Raw genomic sequence first — 21,766 nt, 5'->3', positions numbered from 1 at the left:
TTCACAGGTGTCAGATCTGCATTGTGATCTGAGATTCTCTCTGCATACTGTTTCCTCTCCTCTTTTATTTTTGTCAATGAATCTTTGTACCTCTCATTCCATCTTGGTGCCTGCTTCCAGGAAGACTCAAACTGACACAATATAGTCGTTTGAAATTTAATGTAATTACTGCTATACTTTTAAATTTATCGTGTTATTATCTTTCTCCTTGTCTTAACTATTCTTAATTCCTTTTGCTCCTTTCGACTTTTTTAAAATTGTAGTTTTAATCATGATACCACTTATTACCTTGTTAGTTATATATGTTTTTACTATCATTTAGTAAATATGGGTTTAGAGATTACAATCTGCATCTTCAAGTTATTAAATTATATTATAAATTAATACTTTTACCACTTTCTAGACAGTACAAGGACCTTAGAACATTTTAACCTTATTTACCCTTTTCTCCAATTATGTAGTGTTGTTTTCATATATTTTCTCTTTATTTTTCTTCATGTTTTATTCAATCCTCACACATGTTATGTAGTCTATATTCACTTACCCACATATTAGCTTTTCCACCTCAATCATTTTCCTTCTATCTAAAGAACAGCTTTTGTTATTTCTTTTAGTGTAGTCTGCTAATGATGAATTATCTCAGTTTGTTTCTTAGAAAATATAATTACATCATTTTATTTTCAAAAGGTATTTTTTGTATATAGAATTCTATATTAATAGATGTTTTCTTTCTGTCCTTTCACAATTCTCTTGTCTTTGACTTCCATTATTTCTGTTTAGAATTAAGCCGTAAGGTTAATTGTTACTACTTGGAGGGTCTTTTTTTCTTTCATAATGACATTAAAGATTTTTTCTGTCTTTAGTTTTTAGCAGTTGGACCATGAGGAACTACATGTGGTCTAATTCAGCATTGTTCTTAGGGTGTAGCTCTTCACAGGCTCAATCAAAAGCCTGGCATATTTAGCAGTGCTCTCTTTTTTTGTGATCCCTGAACTCAACTGCAGTAACATCACAAATTGCTCTAAAGTTTTGCTCAGCTTCTCAACCCCTCAGCTGCCATTTTCAGAGTTAGCAGTTATCTTAACGGGAGGCGCTGGCTTCTGTGCCTCTGCTCTTTGCATGGATCTTGATACCACAGATCCTCATCCCCTTGATAGCTCTCTGATGCTTTCATATAAATCTTGTTAACAAATTATCCAGATTTCCCAGCTGTCCTCATTGCCATTGCTAGAAGCAGAACTCCTATGTGAGACAGTGCAGTGTGCAGTGCTATAGAAATGTCACTCTTATTATAATCAAACTCATAGGCGTAGGCTTGTTATGATTTGTTCTGTTGTGTACCAAGAGTTTTCTTTCTGATAATTTCTGTCTTCCTTTAATTCAGGAAAATTATTAGCCATATTCTCTAGTCTTTAATTTTGGAAAAATGGTCAGGTATATGTTGGAGCTTCTCATCTATTCTCCTTCTCTCACATCTTCTAAGTTTTTATCTTTATTTATGCTCTACATTTCATTCCAGGAAAATTCTTGACTGTTATCCTCCAATTTCCCAGTTATCCCATCAGTTAGATCCTTATTCTGTCTTTTCTTATTTCAGTGATTGTATTTTTCACTTTTGTGATTTGTTTTCCTCTTGCTCTACTAAATCTTGATTCCTGTCTTCTGGTCATTGTTTCATGATGATTGATTTTGTCTTATAGAGGTGAGAGTGAGATTCGGGGAGAAAGTTCACAAAGGAGTGTTCAGTATTTGGCAACATTTTTGTTTTCCTTGAGGTGTTTGCTGATTCCAAAGTCAAGAAGTTGAGAAGTTAAGCATTACTTTTAGTGGAAGAATGGGGTCCAGGTAAAAATTATATTTTTTCCTTTATTTTCCTCATTGATTTGTTATAGTAAATGAATCAGTCCACTTGAGAATTGTGGCAGAGGTACTCAATTCATTTTAGCTGCTATTATTTTGTTGTTGACTTTATTATTATTCTCTTCTCCCCACTCCCCTCCTCTTTATGGAGATTTTAAAGTCCTTAGAAGAATGTTTTAATATTTGCTATTATTTTAGAGTAATTTCTTGTTTTGTTGAGCTTTATGATGTTTATTATTCTCATGTGCTTTGACATTTTTACTTGCAAGTTTAACTTGTATAGGATGTATGTGTACGTGTGTGTGCACTTGTATATGTTTTCTTTCTTCCTTGCCTCACACATATCTCTATATTAATATTTTCCAGTTGGCTTTACCCAGTATGCTGGATCCTCATTGTGGAACCAGACCTTACTTTGGTAACATGGATCCACTATGCTGGGAGAATATCAAAGACCCATTTTGTAAGCCAATAGGCTAGCTTGACCCAAGTTTGGGGTCTCAAATGCTACTACTCTCTCCAGATAGGATGGGCTTTAAAAAAAAAAAAAAAAAAAGACTTTGTTGAGACAAGAAGCCTCTGCTGGTCTTTGAATTCATGCCACAAAACTAACCCTGGTTGTCTAAAATGTATGTGACATTATAATTTCTAATCAGCCAGAAATTGATGTAGATGTTTGGTTTGGTTCCATCCTTAAGTTTAGTAGGTCTGGGGTCCTAACCCAGTGTAATTCTCTTTCTGGTTCATGAATACCTGGTTAATATCATTTTAAGCACAAATACAACTTTTAAAACATACGCAAATATTTTATTTATCATTGTTATGTGTTTATTTTAAAGTTGTTTATTTAATGGAAAATCTTATATACCACCTTGATGAGAGTAAAGTATTGCTGTTATTATCAGTGGTAGTAATAGTAATAGAAATAATACTAGTAATTAGTGCTGTGTAGGCTCCCATTAAGATTGTCATCACCTAAAATTCTTAGATTATTTTCATACAAACTGTCGGCAAGACAGCTTTTGATTTTCTACATGCACAACAATACTTTTGATGTTCATTCATATATTTTTGGAAGCAGATGAAGGGAAACAGTCATGTTTATATAATCACACTAAAGTTACTGTTTATAACAAAACAGCAGAAGAAATAGATCAATCAAATTGCTCACTTTTATTAATGAGTGGAAGGAAATAAATTCATCAAGTCACAACAGATATATTGAGAGCTCCCCCCCAAAAGATAAAATGTTATGAAAAAACAGATGCAAAAGTGATAATAAAAATTCTAAAATATTAACTTGATAATGACAATCCTGTGGGTCATATGCTTTCAAGATGTTTCATTTTTATTTAATTATTTCGCTTTGTGGATTATATAATGAATTGAATTTTTGTCCTTTCATTAAATACATTTTCAAAAATTAAACATATAAAAGACATTCAGGAATTTTGTGAAAAACACACTACACTGATATCCTGCCAAATTTGGTTCTATATGAATGAATTTAGAAATTATAAAACTGGCTAGAAACATTTAAGCTGAATGTCTTCCCAGTTGAAACATACAAAAATTAAACATTTTCTTGAGGCATTAAACAATTTCATGAAATAGGTGCAAACTAGGTTTTTTTATGTCACAATTTTTTCCCATTGCTTTCTTATTGAATACCCATATGTTAGTACATCACTGGCAGCTTCCATTTTGTAATCATGCTTTTCTTCCTCTTTCTGTTGTCTGTTCCTAAGTGATGAGGTTGAGGGTTCCCGGTATCATATCTCAGGAGAACAATAAGTGCATCAGGCAAGATAATCCAGTTAATTGATTTTTGGATTTTGGTTGTAAAAGGTTGGATTAATCATGGTCGCTGGATCACAATACATTTTCATCACTGGTTTAGGCATGGCCTTCTTTTAGTTCTTTGTTTGTTTATGGAATAAACCTTAGACTTCTATTTTACATATAAATATTCATGCAATTAGAAACACATTGTCATTTCCAATAAGTGGCTAGACAAGAGTAAAGTCCTTGAACGGAACTCTCCTATCTTTTGCTCATGTTCAAAGGCAAAATAAGGTGTTACCAAAAATATTTGCATCTAATTAGCGGGAGTTGGTAAACTGCATATAAATATGTTTTCATTGGCATGAGAGTAATTAAAAATATTTTGAAAATTGAATTTGAATGGCTGTAGGTGGTGTATATGCTGCAGGTTCATCAAAAGAGCCCTCCCCCATTCTCTATTAGCACAAAACCCAATCTTTACCCATCTTATGTCCTGGCTCTGAAAGCACTGGCATTTTCCACCCATGTTTAAAGCTTCAAAATTAATATTTGACTACTCTTGGACACTAGACTTCTAAACACACTCTTCACTGTCTATGTAAAACAGACAGACATCATAGTACTGAAAAGAATTCCTAGAGGAAAGTAAGTTCACTATGGTAGAAAGTACTGGAGTAAGAATCAAGAGACTTGGATTCTAGTCCTTGTTTTGCTACTAACTAGTTGGTAATCTTAGGAAAGCCTCCCAACTTCTATGGAACTTCCCTCCGCTCCCTAACCTATTCTACTATCATTCTACTCCATCTTGCTCAAGTCAGAAACCTGAGAGATCTTTGCTATCTTTCTTTCTTTGATCCATTACATTCAAACCATGAGCAAGGCCTGTAGCTTCTACCTCCAAAATATATCTTGAATCTAGCTCCTTCTCTCCAGATCTTCTACAGCAATCCCAGTCGAAGCTACCATCATCTCTTAGCTGGGTTAGAGCTATAGCTTTTTAGATGATTACCTTGATTCTTCTTTTTAAAATGCAAATTGGGTTGTTTTCCTTTCTTACTTAAAACTATAACTTAGAATGAAATTAAGACTTTCTACCATGGCCTAAAAGACCCTGAATGATCAGCCCCTGCTTGTATCTTCAATCTTATATTTCATTCTCTTGTATGGTCCAGCCACATTGGCCTTATTTCTCTATTTTAAAAGTATTTTGTTGAACATAATGATCATACTTATTTAAATGTCCTATGTCCTAACTTCAATATCTGGGTCACATGACAGTCTGTATTTATTGTCTACTTTTTTCTCTTGGTTATTGGTTTTATAACCATTATATGATCCTGTCTAGTAATTTTTAGTTAAATATTAGACAGTATATATATATATTTTTTTTTTTTTTTTTTTTTTTTGGCAGTACACGGGCCTCTCACTGTTGTGGCCTCTCGCGGAGCACAGGCTCCGGACACGCAGGCTCAGTGGCCATGGCTCACGGGCCCAGCCACTCCATGGCATGTGGGATCCTCCCGGACTGGGGCACGAACCTGTGTTCCTTGCGCTGGTAGGTGGACTCCCAACCACTGCGCCACCAGGGAAGCCCAGTATATATATATTTTAAAAAATGTAGAGGCTCCAGTTAATGCTATAACTCATCAAGGAACTTGCCCTCTTTTCTTTGCTAGGGAGATAGAGGGCAGCACTGATGGTCTTAGTCTACTCATTGACTGAGCTTGGTTGAGGTTGGATTACAGTTTATCCCAGGTCACCCCTGTTCTTAGGACTTGGTCTTCTGGGGCTTCTTAATGAGTGTCTTGTGGAACTGCATCTTCTCAGTGGAGAGATATGGTGTGGAATTTCTACTCTGATTTTGAGAGTTTTTTATTTAATAGCTTTTTTGAGCTATAAAATTCACCCACATTAAGTGTACAGTGGAATTCAGTGTATTTACAGAGTTGTGCAGCCATCACTGCCATCTAATTTTAGGCTATTTTGAGAGGTTTTGGGCTTAGCTCTTTAGCCTCCTACCCCATGAAGCTTCAGAATTGACAGATGTCTTGAGGGAGAGACTTACTCTGTGCTGAAGCCCGTAAATCTCCATTTTTGTCACTCTCCTAGCCTACAGGACTGCTGGAAGTTCTGCTGGCTTTTCCATACCCCACCTGTGACACTGCCAGGAACCAGCCTGGATTTTCAGTTTCTAGAAGCGCTGATGTTTCCGTATTGGCACATGCCCTCATGTAAAATGTGGTAAGATATTGCCAAGGTCATCTCATCATTCCCTCAAGGGCTCCTGACTCTTACTTGTTCTTTTCCTCCCAGGTCTTTTGCTCCTAAGCACTGGGAGATTGCAAGAAATCCCTCTGCTTTTCTAAGGTCTCAGTTTAATGTTTTAGCCTCCTGTTCTGTATCTTTGGAATGTCAGTGAGGGAGAAAGTGGCCATGTGCCTGAGGCCGTTCACTTCTCCAGTTTTATCACTCCATCCTGCACAACCAAAAGATCCCACTGGTTTCTCTGTCTCCCAGCATTGGCCCCCTGCCTGTCCTCGCCCTGATTTTTGGCATGTAGCCAATGTCAGGATCAGCATGTGTCCCCGGGGACAGAAGCAAATCCTCAGCTCACCTCTTGAAAGTTCCTTCTCTGAAATGTTATCCCGTTTGGTCCTTGTTGCTTCTACAGCTTTCTTACGCCTTAATATATAATTTAAAATTTGTCTGGCTTTTCTTTTGTTTTCAACAGCATATTGGCCTCCAACCTACTTGAAAGCAATAGTTAAATTAGCCTCACTTCTTGGAAAGGCCCCAGTGCCTTTCTCGTCTCAGGGTCTTTACCTGGGCTGTTCTCATTGTCTGCTCCACTTGCCCTCAGACTTCACGTGCTGTCTGGCTTCTTCCAGTTCTTTGGATCTCATCACAGTTTGTAATAACTTACTTATTAATACTTAATCATTTATTTTCTGCTTTTTCCATAATAATTTATGCTCCATGAGTAAGAGTCATGTTTGTCCCTAATAATGCTTCTAGTAAGCTCTCAATTGAATGAATAAATACTAAAAAGAATTAGTGGATGAATAATTCAAAAAAGAAAATTGGGCTTTATTCTCTTAGGGAAATTATTTACTTATATGGTTTTTTTGTGTCACTGGTAGGTAACTTCTAAATTTATATTTCTAGTCCAACATTTTCTTTATTCCTCTTATGCTTTTACTTTATTCAATTAAGTATATTTTGATCACTTGCTGTATCAGTAGCTCTGTGCCAGTTATTTTGAGGTTTACTACGAAGGATTTTAGTATAGCTCCTTTCCTCATATATAGTGCTATCAATTTTAGTAGACAACTCATAAAACTTACAATATATATAACACTGAAACATATAGTAAACATTCAGTATATTATTATTATTGTTGTTGCTGTTATTATTTAAACAAGTACCCTAGGTCAAGTATACTTGCAGTGCCTTCTGAGAACCGATTTTTGCTGGTTTTCATGGGACAAGGAGTCTACGACAGAATGCATGTGAACTTTATTGCTAATTACACTGCTTAGTTTAGCCTACTTTTTTATTTTATTTTTTTTAAGCAAGACTTTGTGGATAAAGGAAGCAGTTTGTTGATTTACATTTTGGTGCTAGCTCATTATCTTCTTGGAGACCACAATAAATAATTCACAGACAAGCATTTTGAGTAGCACTACTTGAGATGATTTCGGTACAGGTGATCTTGGCACCAACTTTTGAGTTAGAGGAGAAATTGCCTACCTTTTTTTTTTTTTTCCCCCCAGATTACCAGCCATTTACTAGACAAGAAAAAATGAAATAAATGAATCCAGCAGTCAACTCAAGAAGCAAATAATAAGAAATATAAACCAAAGGAAAGCAGAAGAAATTCATTCATAAGTATAGAAAGACATTAGTAAATGAAAATGCAGAAAAAAATTGTGTTTTCCTAAAAAATGAGAAAGAATAGATGATCCATTAACTGGTCTAATTAAGAAAAAAAGGTGAAACTCAGCAAACAAAATTAGGAATACACCAGGAGCATTATATATACAGAGGAACAGAAAAGAATTATACAAATATTCTACAGACTTCTATGTTAATAACTTTTAAAATTTAGATAAAAAGGAAATAATTCTAGGACTACATAGTTGTAAAAAGATGATGCAGAAAGAAGTGAAATGTTTAAATAGCTCAGTAAGCATAGGAGACACTGAAAAAAAAAAGTTTTCAAAGGTACATTTTTTTCATATCTTAAGTTTTAAATATTCCTAAACTATTGAGACAGTTCCAGGGAATAGCGAAAAAAAGGAACATTTCATCTTTTTACAAAGCCAGAAGCTAGAGTGACGCTGACAAGCACACCTGACTTTCAAAAAGATTTTTACAGGCTGGAGAGAGCAAAAGAGCGGGGGAGGGAGAGAGAGAAACTGGCGATTTCGCAAGGACTTCACAAAATGGATCTAAGGAAAACTAAATTTTACTATCCAAGTGGGAGGCCAGGAATAGGCCTTAAGCCTTCTAAAACTCCTGTTGCTGAGGAATGAATGGCCTGGGGGATCAAAGTATTTCCTTGATTCTAAATCTCCATTAACTGTAAAACCATTAATTTTTTTTTTTTTAGTAGCAGCATGAATCAACATTTTATTTAATTTGAGAACTTACATTATACTTATGATTTTTCTTGCCATAATATATTTTAAAAAGACAAACAACTGTCTTCACACTTGGTTACTAGTCTTTCTTATTACTGATAGTGTGGAAGTTAGCAATGCCTTTTTTGTGGCTGCTCTTTTTTCTTATTTAACATCTTTATTGGAGTATAATTGCTTTACAATGGTGTGTTAGTTTCTGCTTTATAACAAAGTGAATCAGCTATACTATACACGTATCCCCATATCCCTTCCCCCTTGCGTCTCCCTCCCACCCTCCCTATGCCACCCCTCTAAGTGGTCACAAAACACCAGGATGATCTCCCTGTGCTATGTGGCTTCTTCCCATGATTTATTTTACATTTGGTAGTGTATATATGTCTATGCCACTCTCTCACTTCGTCCCAGCTTACCCTTCCCCCTCCCTGTGCCCTCAAGTCCATTCTCTACATCTGTGTCTTTATTCCTGTCCTGCCCCTAGCTTCTTCAGAACCAGTTTTTTTTTTTTTTTTAAGATCCCATATATATGTGTTAGCATATGGTATTTGTTTTTCTCTTTCTGACTTACTTCACTCTGCATGACAGACTCTAGGTCCATCCACCTCACTACAAATAACTCAATTTCGTTTCTTCCATTGTATATATGTGCCACATCTTCTTTATCCATTCATCTGTCGATGGACAATTAGGTTGCTTCCATGTCCTGGCTATTGGTAAATAGAGCTGCAATGAACATTGTGGTACATGACTCTTTTTGAATTATGGTTTTCTCAGCATCTATGCCCAGTAGTGGGATTGCAGGATCATATGGTAGCTCTATTTTTAGTTTTTTAAGGAACCTCCATACTGTTCTCCATAGTGGCTATATCAATTTACATTCCCACCAACAGTGCAAGAGGGTTCCCTTTTCTCCACACCCTCTCCAGCATTTATTGTTTGTAGATTTTTTGATTATGGCCATTCTGACTGGTGTGAGGTGATACCTTATTGTAGTTTTGATTTGCATTTCTCTAATGATTAGTGTTGTTGAACATTCTTTCATGTGTTTGTTGACAATCTGTATATCTTCTTTGGAGAAATGTCTGTTTAGGCCTTCTGCCCACTTTTGGATTGGCTTGTTTGTCTGTTTGGGTTTTTTTGCGGTACGCGGGCCTCTCACTGTTGTGGCCTCTCCCGTTGTGGAGCACAGGCTCTGGACACGCAGGCTCAGCGGCCATGGCTCACGGGCCTGGCCGCTCCGTGGCATGTGGGATCTTCCCGGACCGGGGCACAAACCCATGTCCCTTGCATCGGCAGGCGAACTCTCAACCACTGCGCCACCAGGGAAACCCTGTTTGTTTTTTTGATATTGAGCTACATGAGCTGCTTATATATTTTGGAGATTAATCCTTCGTCAGTTTCTTCATTTGCAAATATTTTCTCCGATTCTGATGGTCGTCTTTTCATCTTACTTATGGTTTCCTTTGCTGTGCAAAAGCTTTTAAGTTTCATTAGGTCCCATTTGTTTATTTTTGTTTTTATTTCCATTTCTCTAGGAGGTGGGTCAAAAAGGATCTTGCTGTGATTTATGTCATAGAGTGTTCTGCCTATGTTTTTCTCTAAGAGTTTTATAGTGTCTGGCCTTACATTTAGGTCTTTAATCCATTTTGAGTTTATTTTTATGTATGGTGTTAGGGAGTGTTCTAACTTCATTCTTTTACATGTAGCTGTCCAGTTTTCCCAGCACCACTTACTGAAGAGGCTGTCTTTTCTCCATTATATATTCTTGCCTCCTTTACCAAAGATAAGGTGACCATATATGCATGGGTTTATCTCAGGGCTTTCTGTCCTGTTCCGTTGGTCTGTATCTCTGTTTTTGTGCCTAAATTGCCTACAATGACACATTCTTTTCTCTTTCATCGCAGTCTGTCATAGTACTTTCATTTTACTCTCCACCATTTTTCTCTCCTCATTTTTCCTCCATTCCTTGCTATTTTAGAGCAGTAAACATTCTAGAGGTAATGGGTAGGAATGAAATAGTTCCCTTAACCAGTGGGTGTGGATTTCTGTGATTCCTGAGCTTAAAGCTAGAGTCAGCCAGTGCATCCAGCCAAGGTGGAGGACTTGAGCACAATCTGTAAGGGAACAAACTTTCAGAGAAAGGTTCAGGTAGCCAAGTGATCTTATTGCACTGGTACAAACCTGGGAAAGGTGTGGAGGCTTTAAAGTGGGTGTAAGAAAGTGGGTGAGGGATAGAGTTTGGATTAGCACCAGTGTCCAAGGACTCAGAACAGGTAGGTAATATGATTCCTGTTATAAATTGCCTGCCTCAGCCCAGATCTGAAAGAGTTTTCCTGATTGGGCTTTTAATTGAATGTGTGCTTTTATTTAAGTTCTGGAGATTCTATTTTAGTAGATGGAGGTGGGACTTGGGAGTCAATATATATATATTTTAATTAATTTATTTATTGTTGGTTGGGATGGGTCTTCATTGCTGTGTGTGGGCTTTCTCTAGTTGTGGTGAGCGGGGACTACTCTTTGTTGCAGTGCACGGGCTTCTCATTGCGGTGGCTTCTCTTGTTGCAGAGCACGGGCTCTAGGCACGTGGACGTCAGTAGTTGTGGCACGTGGGCTCAGTAGTTGTGGCTTGCAGGCTCTAGAGCACAGACTCAGTAGTTGTGGGGCATGGGCTTAGTTGCTCCATGGCATGTGAGATCTTCCCGGACCAGGGATCGAACTGGTGGCCCCTGCATTGGCGGGCAGATTCTTAACCATTGCGCCACCAGGGAAGTCCTGGGAGTCAATATTTTTAAAAAGCTCTCCAAATGATTTTGATGATTACCAGGTTGGGGAACCACTGCTAGGAGATTTCTTATTGTGGTAACAGTGTCTCCACTTTCTGAGGGAGGTATCGTTTTCGAAGCTTGTTGTGACATTGCACTGCTGTATTAGTTATGGTATCCGATCTCAAGGGGATTGCGCCCCTACCCCCCCACCTCTCTCTCTCTCTCTCTCTTCCAGAGTGCTAGTGCCAGAGCTGCTTTGCTCTACATGACCTTGCTCTTTGATCACAGTTGATTGGTCTAGAGGTAGCCATCTTACTGAAGCAGGATTTATTTATTTATTTATTATTTGGTTGTGCCAGGTCTTAGTTACGGCAGGCAGGCACCTTAGTTATGGCATGCATGTGGGATTTAGTTCCCTGACCAGTAATCGAACCTGGGCCCCCTGCATTGGGAGGGTGGAGTCTTAACCACTGCGCTACCAGGGAAGTTCCCTGAAGCAGGATTAATGAGAGTCTTTCTTGGGGTTTTAACTTGAGACTCAGAGAGCCAAGTTTTATCTACTCATTATTTCCTTAAAATCTGGCTATCATGTTTTCTACTGTGGGATAGAGCTCATCTGTGGAGATAGAGAATAAAGCAGAATGCTTATAGAAACTTAAATATGAGATAGGGAGACAGTCTTGATAATATTCAAATCCAAGTATTTTGGAAGGTTCTAGCAACTGTGGTCCCTTGTTATGGGGTCAGGAGCAAAGAGGGCAGGGTATCCTTACTATTTGCAGGAATGATGTTGGTCTTCTGCTTTGTAAAATGATTTTTTTAATTAAAAAAAAAAAAAAACAACTTCCAAGTTCATGGAGAACTCTGATCTGTTATGGCTAATGACATGTGGGGTATACCAGATGTGGCAGACAGAACTATGACTCCCCAAAGCTGTCTGTCCCGATCTCCAGAACCTCTGACTGTGTTACCTTACATGTACAAAGGGACTTTGCAGATGTGATTAGGTTAAGTATCTTGAAATGGGGAGATGATCCTGGATTATCTGGGTGGGACTAATGTAATTACGAGGGTTCTGATAAGAGAAAGTGAGAAGAGAAAAGAGAGATAAGGCGGAGAATGTGATGACAGAAGCAGAGGTTGGAGTGATGAGATTTCTGGGTTTAAAGGTGGTGGAAGGGAACCACATGCCTAGGAAGGCAGATGATCTCTAGAAGCTGTAAATGACAAGGAAAGGGATTTGCCCCTAGAGCCACAAGAAGGAATGCAGACTTGCTCTTAGCTGAGATCCATTTTGGTCTTCTGACTCTCAGACCATAAAATAATAAATGTATGTCATTTTAAGCCACCAAGTTTATGCTAATTTGTTATAGAGGCAGCACCCGGTGAAAACAAAGGCACAATTGAGACTTTCTTAGTGTTATTGGCCAATCCTGTGATGCTAAGGGGATGGCTTCCAGTGACTGAGGACCCAGAAGCCACACTCCTGAGTTACTCTCAGTTCAGTTGCCCATAGCTCCACGAAAACATGTCTTATGGTCATTGATTCTGGTACCCTTGCATTAACAGACAGAAGATACTGGGCTTGGACCCGATCCTCCTTCTTTGCTCCTGCCCAGCCACTCTCTTTGGGAAGGGAGGCAAGCAGTAAAGTCCTCCAAAGACTACAGCCATTGTTTAGACAGAAGAGCAGAAAGTCACAACAATCTGAAAAATGAGATCTCTGGTCTTGAGTAAAATGGGCATATTGATCGGATGAAGAAGACAGCGTCCACAAAGTGAAATTCAACCCCAGAGCTCTGCTCTTTCCCTCTGTCTACTCAGGCCCCATAATGAGAGGCTTGTGAGCAATCAGGACTGTGATCGCTAATGCTCAGTGTGGAATGATTAGCTGCCATCAGCCAGGCAAAGAGTACTAACTGATGCTTGTTTATAGTTAAATAGAATCGAGCTCTTTTTGTTTGCTTTTTTAATCTGCTCTCACCTAGGTTTTTGGCTTTATAAGAGCACCCAACTCTCCTTTGGAGAGTGGGAGACCCTACTCAGTTTCTTAGGTGCCTGTTATCTTTTAAACACTTATTCAAACAAACATTTTGGAGAGCACACCATAATTGCATGTTACAGTTTTACAAAGCCATATTTTGGATAGAAAATGGGTACATGTTAAAATACGTCCTATGTTCCAGATCAGACCACAATGCTGTGTTCTGCTTACGTGGTTGTCTCTTACTCTGAGGTGAAAAAGAAGCTCTGTTTTACTTCTGAATATCTCCCTTCCAGAATGAGATTGATGTGCAGAAATGGAATGAAGTGGTTTGTATCATGTGACAACAAAAAATTAGATATTGCTTTGGGTTTTTTTTTTTTTTTTTTTTTTTTTTTTTTTTTTTTTGGGTTTTTTTGCAGTACGTGGGCCTCTTACTGCCGTGGCCTCTCCCGTTGCGGAGCATAGGCTCCGGACGCGCAGGCTCAGCGGCCATGGCTCACGGGCCCAGCCGCTCCGCGGCATGTGGGATCTTCCCGGACCGGGGCATGAACCCGTGTCCCCTGCATCGGCAGGCGGACTCTCAACCACTGCGCCACCAGGGAAGCCCCTGCTTTGGGTTTTTACTATGATTTTATAAGGTATGATGTCTCATACGTGTAATGGTGGGAAGCCCATGGCTTCTCTCTTTTTACATTTATTTTTAAACAGTTTCAAACTTACAGAACATCTCTAAGAACTCGATACACATTTCACCAACCAGATTCACCAATTGTTAACATTTTGCCACTTTTATAATACTTTAATATATATGTGAGGGAATATATATATTCTATATTCATATATATATTTCGCACCCCTGAACCATTTGAAAGTAAGTCGTGGACATCATATCCTTTATTCTTATGTACTTCAATGTATATTTCCTGAGACAGACATTCTCGAGCATAATTATTCTAGTTATCTACTGCTATATGACAAACCAGTTCCAACTTAATGGTGTAAAACAACAGCTATTTTGTATTGCTTATGGATTCCGTGGGTCAGGAATTTGGAGTGAGAACAGTGGAGATGGCTTGCCTCTGCTTTACGCTGTCTGGAGCCTCAAGGGGGAAGACTCAAACCTCTGGAGATGTCTTAAACACTGGAATCTGGAACTACCTAGAACTTTCTTCATTCACATGTCTGGTGTCTGGACTGGTTATCTCAACATCTGGGTTAAGTTGTGACTGCTGACCAGGACCCTACATGTGGCCTCTTTGTGTCTTGGTTTCCTCACTGGGTTTCCTTACTTGGGTTGCCTCAGTGCTGTTGGGCGTCTGCTACGGCAGTTCAGGGCACTAAGAATGAGTGTTTCTGTGAACAATGTGAAAGCGTCAGGGCCTTCTTTGGACAGCCTCAGAGTCACATAACGTCACTTTTGCTCTACTTCCTTAATGAAAGTCGTCAGAAGTCTGCCAAACTTCAAGCGTAGGGAGATTAGAACCCACATCTTTTTAATTTATGTTTATTTATTAATTTTGGGGTAAGATATGCAAAACGTACAATTTACCATTTTAACTATTTTTAAGTGTATGGCTTAGTGGCATTAAAGACGTTCACATTTTTGTGCAACCGTCACCACCATCCATCTCCAGAAATTTTCCGTCTTCCCATCTCAAACTATGTACCTGTAAAACAAATAACTCCTTATTCCTTCCTCTCCCCAGCCCTTGGCAACCACTATTTTACTTTCTGTCTCAATGAATTTGACTATTAGAAGAAACTCATACAAGCAGAATCATACAATGTTTGTTTTATTTCACTTAGCATAATGTCTTCAAGGTTAATCCAAGTTGTAGCATATAGTCAGAATTTCTTTCCTTTTAAAAGCTGAATAAGGGCTTCCCTGGTGGCGCAGTGGTTGAGAGTCCGCCTGCCGATGCAGGGGACACGGGTTCATGCCCCGGTCCGGGAAGATCCCACATGCCGTGGAGCGGCTGGGCCCGTGAGCCATGGCCGCTGAGCCTGCGCGTCCGGAGCCTGTGCTCCGCAACGGGAGAGGCCACAACAGTGAGAGGCCCGCGTACCGCAAAAAAAAAAAAAAAAAAAAAAAAAAAACCTGAATAATATTCCATTGTATGTAGTATATACTACAGTTTGTTCATCCACTCATCTGCTGATGGACAATTGTAGAACCCATATCTTAACGGAAGAGTGTCGAAGATTTGCAGCAATCTCTATAACCACTACAATAACCACAGTATAATTATAAAATCAATACATTTAGCACTGATACAGTACCGTTGGCCCCTGGTTCTTGAGTTAGACTGGCCAAGTTTGGAGTCTGTCCCTGCTTTTTATGAGGTATAGACTTTTGGTAAGTAGCTCTGGCCTCTGATCTTTAGTCTCCTCATCTCTAACTACCTATGTCTTAGGGTGGCTGTGAGGCCTAATAAAATACTTACGCGATGATTCTGGCACCCAGTAGTGGCTGAGTAAGCTTTAGGTCTCCCTTTCACCTCAGAGAATTAAACATGTCACTGAGCGCTCAACAGGCCTACAATTAATTACTGGTTGGCTGGGAAGCTTTAGAGGCGACTTTGGTTTTCTAAGAAATAATGAAGAAATTTATTATACACTTAAATTGTTGCCTTATGAGTTCCCATTTCTGAAGGTTCATCTTCTTTTTGTTAGATGCAGGTTAAGCATCATCAACCAAGAGAGAGAATTCTCCATTTATTAAAAACAAGTTATAGTCATTTAAAAGAAAAACGTATTATCAATCTACCAGCATCATGAAGGTACAGCAAACCTAATTTCTGAATCAGGATACCTTTGGCTACAAGTAGTAGAACACCCAACTCAAAAATAGCTTAAGCTATAGAGAAATTGTATTATTTTATAAGAGGAAGACCAGCAGCATGGATGCTCCAGAGTTGGATAATTCAGTGGCTCAGTGATCCCACAAGGGTCCACAAAAGTTTTGGTCTAAGAGACCACAAAAACCTCTATTGGAGCCTCTTCCATAGGTTGGCCTAGACCACAAATGGAAACCTTCTCATGGTGGCAAGATGGCTGCAGTAGTTTCCAGCATCACATTCAGACATGGCAACATTCAGAAGAGACCATCTTTTCCTGTGAACTCTTGGAGAGTGAGAACTCCTTCTAAGAAGCCCTCCAGAAGATTCTCCTCACCGCTCATTCATCAGATTTGCATCACTTGCCCATGTCCAAACCACCTGTGGAAGGGAAATGGAACCCCCATTAACTGACTTAAACCAATTGTGGTTAACTTCTTGGGTCTGGTGTTGGGACTGGCACCAGCCTCTCCTGAAATACTGGCCATTGGCTGGGAGCTGAAAAAATGTGGGAGGAGGGGCAATAAATACTACCTGCTACAGCAGCGGTCCCCAACCTTTTTGACACCAGGAACTGGTTTCATGGAAGACAATTTTTCCACGGGGTTGGCGGGCAGGGAATGGTTCAGGTGGTAATGTGAGTGACAGTTCAGGCAGTAATGTGAGCGATGGGGAGCCATGGGGAGCGGCAGATGAAGCTACCTATGCTCCCTTGCCTGCCGCTTACCTCCTGCTGTGCGGCCCGGTTCCTAACAGGCTGCGGACAGGTTGGGGACCCCTGTGCTACAGTATACTAGTTAGATTTTGTTATATCCAAGCATTAGAAATTAGAATGAAAAATCCATTTTTGTATATCTGCATCATTAGCAAATGCCTGAAGTTCTTTAGAATGTAGTTTTGATAAGCAATTGACATGAAACATAATAGTAATTTGGTAATCAAGAAAGATGAAGTAGATATAATTAACTTTGAAATGCTTTTTAAAATGATAAGTGTTTCTAAGAGTCTAAAAAACTTCCCAAGTATAGTAAGGAGTTTGTTAAAAGTGTGTTCACCATTTTTGCATTTATGTTTCTTTATAGTCTTAGCAGGTAAACTCTCTATGTAAGGATTTATTTTCTTTCAATTTTAATTTTCCACTAATCAATTTCTCTATAAAATGATGGATGCAATTAAGAATGTATTTAAGGGGCTTCCCTGGTGGCGCAGTGGTTGAGAGTCCGCCTGTCGATGCTAGGGGACATGGGTTCGTGCCCCAGTCCGGGAGGATCCCATATGCCGCGGAGCAGCTGGGCCCGTGAGCCATGGCCGCTGAGCCTGTGCGTCTGGAGCCTGTGCTCTGCAACGGGAGAGGGCACAACAGTGAGAGGCCCGTGTACCGCAAAAAAAAAAAAAAAAAAAAAGAATGTATTTAAGAACTAAGTATAATCACTCCCTTTTCCTAATTTTAATTTCTTCTGTATTTTTGTCCCAAGCATACTAGTGATTATAGGCCATGTTCACAGCAGTACAATTCCTATTTACTCAGTAATGCCCATAGGAAAACCGAAATTTGCACAAGTGAAAGAGATCAGCTTCCCAGGTCATCATGTCATCTGTTACAGTTAATATCAGACAAGTAGGCTAGATAACAGTGTAACAAATATACCCCCCCAACCCCAATCTCAGAAACGTTTATATTTTGTTCATGCCATATACCCATAGAAGTTGAATGGAGTATAGAGGACTCTGCTCATGCTACTGACTGAGGGACTCAGGTTGACGGGGGAGCCAGCATTTCAAATGTGCCACAGGGAAAAGGGGGCTTGGGGGAAACTTCACGCCAGCAATTACACGTTTTGTCCAGAAGCTACACATGTACTTCTAGTCATTTTATTTGTCAGAACCAATTACATGACACCCTAACCCATGGGGGCCAAGAAGTATGTTCCTGCCAAGTCCCTGGGAGATGGAGAGCCAGCAACACTGGTGAGCAGTATTTTTGACAACTGCAACAATGTACCAGTGTGTATCACTGTCTTTCAACGGGAGGGGAGACATGCCCTAAGGAACAATTAGTCCTCAGTTGTTATAACCAAAATGGAAATGCTTCAGTTAGGGTGGTGCTCTATACCCTGGTATGACTACAAATACAGCTTCAGCAAGGACAGAAAATCTCATCTCATGACTTGAACTGCGGTATGGCTTTTCCCTCATGTTAGGTAAAAATGTAGCCTTTTTCAAATCTGTGTGTCACTGCATACTGGAAGGGTGGTATCAAGCAAGTAATCCTTGGAGTGTATTTCCAGCTGCCCAGTCTAATTTCCTCTTCACTTTCTAATCATGGGTCTTCTGTCCACATTGCTTGATATCATAGATTGTTAGGTTTTTGATTGTAAATGTTGGGCCATCTCCATTTATTTGGTATAAAGGATGATTCATTCTAAAGAGAACTTAAAACCTTTATTGCTGATTTTGATAATTGTGGTCATGCCTGTGCAAGCACAGTGAACAAGTACATTTAATCAACTTAGTCTGAAAACTTAGTCTGAATATTTAGTCTGAATGCTCCAGCCATTTCTTGCCCCAAACAATCTAAGTCAGTCCATGGACTCTTTAATAAATCAAGCTTCAATGGCAAGAATGGCAATAGGGGAAGTGTCTCATGTGACAGGAAATAAAGGGAGAAGTCCAGCCACTCTTCTCCATTGGTGTTAAATAATAATAGTAATAATAATAATAGTATTTGAATAGTTGAATGCACATTTCATTCTAGGCTCTTTAGTAGTTGCTGTGTGTATGTATGTGTGTGTGTGTGTGTGTGTGTGTGTATATATATATATATATATATATATATATATATATACACACACACACAAATATATAGTACACTCTAGCCAATCCTCAGCACAAATAGAGTGAGTTGGCTGGTATCGTCTGGTTTTCATATGAGGAAACAGTCTCAGATGTTTGTCCAAGTTCAAACAGCTACTCAGTGTCTCCAACTGTAACAAAACTTTGAGAATTTAGGCTTGATTTTATTTTATTAACTGTCCAGTTTTCTTTTAATTCCCTAAAGATGTTATTTGTACCTGTAATTTTTAAATAGCTTTCTATTTTGTATAATACTGATTTAATTATATCTTTAAAATCTTCCCAGTGTACTGTAAGTACGTCCAAAATCTTTGCAGAATTATAGGTCTAACCCTGTGACTTAGCAGGTATTCAGACAATGCTTTGAATGAATGAATGCATCCGTGTGAGGTTCACATGTCTGGCTGAAAGCTACTACCTGCTTTACGCATGCCAATCCAGACCAGTTGAGCTGGCTTGAACTCCAAGGCCTATTTGCTATCAGTTTTCTAAACAAGCAGAATTAGCTATGTGTTTTTTCTATCTAAGTAGAAGAGAAGATTTAAGAATGATTTTCATGACTGATTATATTAAAAAATGCATGCTGAATAATATATTTAACAACAAACAACAACAAATAATAACAAATGTGTGAGCGCAAGAACAAACCAAAATCAAAATAACTTATTAAAGAATAAATTTTGTACTGTATTTTCTAAAGTTTTTGCAATAAGCTTGTGTTACCTTCATGACTGGAATAAAAACAAAAAAGATTTTAAAAAAATGCATGCTGACTGTAGAAAATCTAGCAAATGCAGAAAAACATAAATAAGAATATAAAAATAACTCCAAATTCCAGAGATTCGTTCTCCCAGTCATTGTTTTTAAAGGCATGTGTATACACACAGTTTACACAACTCTCAGTATATATAGTATTGCAGCCTGACTTTTCACTTTATTATGTCCTTTAAAATCTTTTTTAAAAGATGCTTGTCAGTGGTCTCATACTGTTTCATCATATAAAGGGGGCATAATTTATTATTGGACGTTTAGGCTCTTGTCATTTTTTTGCTATTATAAATAATGTGATGAACATCTTCTATATAAATCTTTGTGAGCATGATTTTCAATGTACCGTCCGTCCTTTGGAGTCCCTTGACTGGTGACACGTACCTCTGCTAACTGATATTTGACACATGGGGCTGAAGCTGTGTAGCTAGAACTTATTAAGAAGACAAATAGTGTAGCAGTGGCCTGTCTCATGCTCATAAAATAAAATGGATACAAGTATAATTTTGCAGGCCATTTATTTGGTTAAAAACTGGATGCCTCATTGATTCCACACACAATATATCCCAAAAGAATGAAGGTGACCTTGGAGACAGCCAGTCATTCAGAATCCAGTTAATCAAGCCTCAGGGTATTTGGTTCCCAACACCAACCAGAGCCATCATGATATGTCAGATTCTTGTTACTCAGAATTTAGGAAGGGATGTGGGTTCTGTTTAGCTTGTGGGTGCTCTTCTGGAAACAACAGAAGATCTCAGTCTTTAACTCTAAGGAATGTTGGTTGTGGGAGTTGCAGGCTTTTGTAGAAAGAGTAACAATTTAGTCTAAAATTTACTGAGCTTTACTGAAGACCGCCAAAAAGAGGAAATCATTTAAACTTGAATATCACCCCACCAGAAGACTGGAAAAAAGCACAGTCTTAGAACTCTGTGCTTCTAGGACATCTGAGATATATAGCGCATCTATTTATAAAGTTCTTTAAACTGGGGTCTCATTTATTTTGTCAATATCTTGCAGAATCAACAAAAATTAAAATCCATGTTAAAAAAAAGACCTGAGTTGCTTTCCAGTTATTTAAGCTACAGGCACCAAAGCTTAGCATTCATCTCTAATAGCCTAAGAGGATGACGATTTTACCTTTGATCTAGAATTTGTTTAATCTTCTAGGACAGTGCAGGAGATTCTAGGTCCAAATTCCAGGTGTTTAATATGTTTCAGTTTTGCGCTCTGCTTCATGATGACAATTTTATCACTAGCTCTTAACACTGTACTAAATTGCTATATTAATATTAATGTCATATAGCTGATTCACTTTGTTATACAAAAACTAACACAAGGTTGTAAAGCAATTATACTCCAATAAAAACGTTAAAAAATATTAATGTCAAAGTGTGAAAAATTCAACGGGTAAATGGTATACAAATTAGCCTAATGCAAACTTTAATGGATTCCTGCACTAAAAAAATCCTTTGAAACAAAGGTAACTAAAGTGGTAAAAAAGACCAACCAATGACCATTAAAAGGGAAGATTGCTACAAGTTAAAGAATAAAATACTTTAAAGCAAACAAGCAAGCTTGACTGATTTTAATCAAACAATATGAATGCAATAGCTGGTATAAACCTTCGATTATATTATGGGGTATAAACAGGAAACATTTTTTTCCCAGTCACAGTGCTGTGAGTTGAATTGTGTCTGCAGTAAAAGATAAGTTGAAGTCCAAACCCCTGGTACCTGCGAATGTAAACCTATTTAGAAATAGGGTCTTTGCAGATGTAATCTAATTACGATGAGGTCATTAGAGTGGACGCTAATCCAACAAGGCTGCTCTCCTCATAAGATGATGCACATTTGGGCAGACAGACATGCACAGAAGGAAGGCAGTGAAGGTGGCCATGAGGTAATGGAGGCAAAGACTGGAGTGATGCATCTGCAAACCAAGGAATGGCAAGGATTTCCGGCAAACACCAAAAGCCAGAAGGGGCAGGGAAGAATCCTCTCCTAGTCTTCAGAAGGAACGTGGCCTGGTGGACAGATTGATTTCAGATTTCTGGCCTCCAGAACTGTGAGACTATGTTTCTGTTATTTTAAGCCACACAGGTTGTGGTACTTTGTTATGGTAGCCCCAGCAAGCTAATAATAGTCATGGTTTTCTCTAGGTTCTGCCAAATCCCTGTCTTCTCTTGCCTCAATTACGTCTGAGACAGATCACATGGATTGCTGGTCAGTCACTATTTTAAAAAGTCAGTCCAGTTTAAGCCTCTAATCTTAT

The sequence above is a fragment of the Delphinus delphis genome, chromosome 3, assembly GCF_949987515.2.
Source record: "Delphinus delphis chromosome 3, mDelDel1.2, whole genome shotgun sequence".
In the NCBI taxonomy this organism is placed as follows: domain Eukaryota; kingdom Metazoa; phylum Chordata; class Mammalia; order Artiodactyla; family Delphinidae; genus Delphinus; species Delphinus delphis.
Note: the sequence above shows the minus strand (reverse complement) of the source record.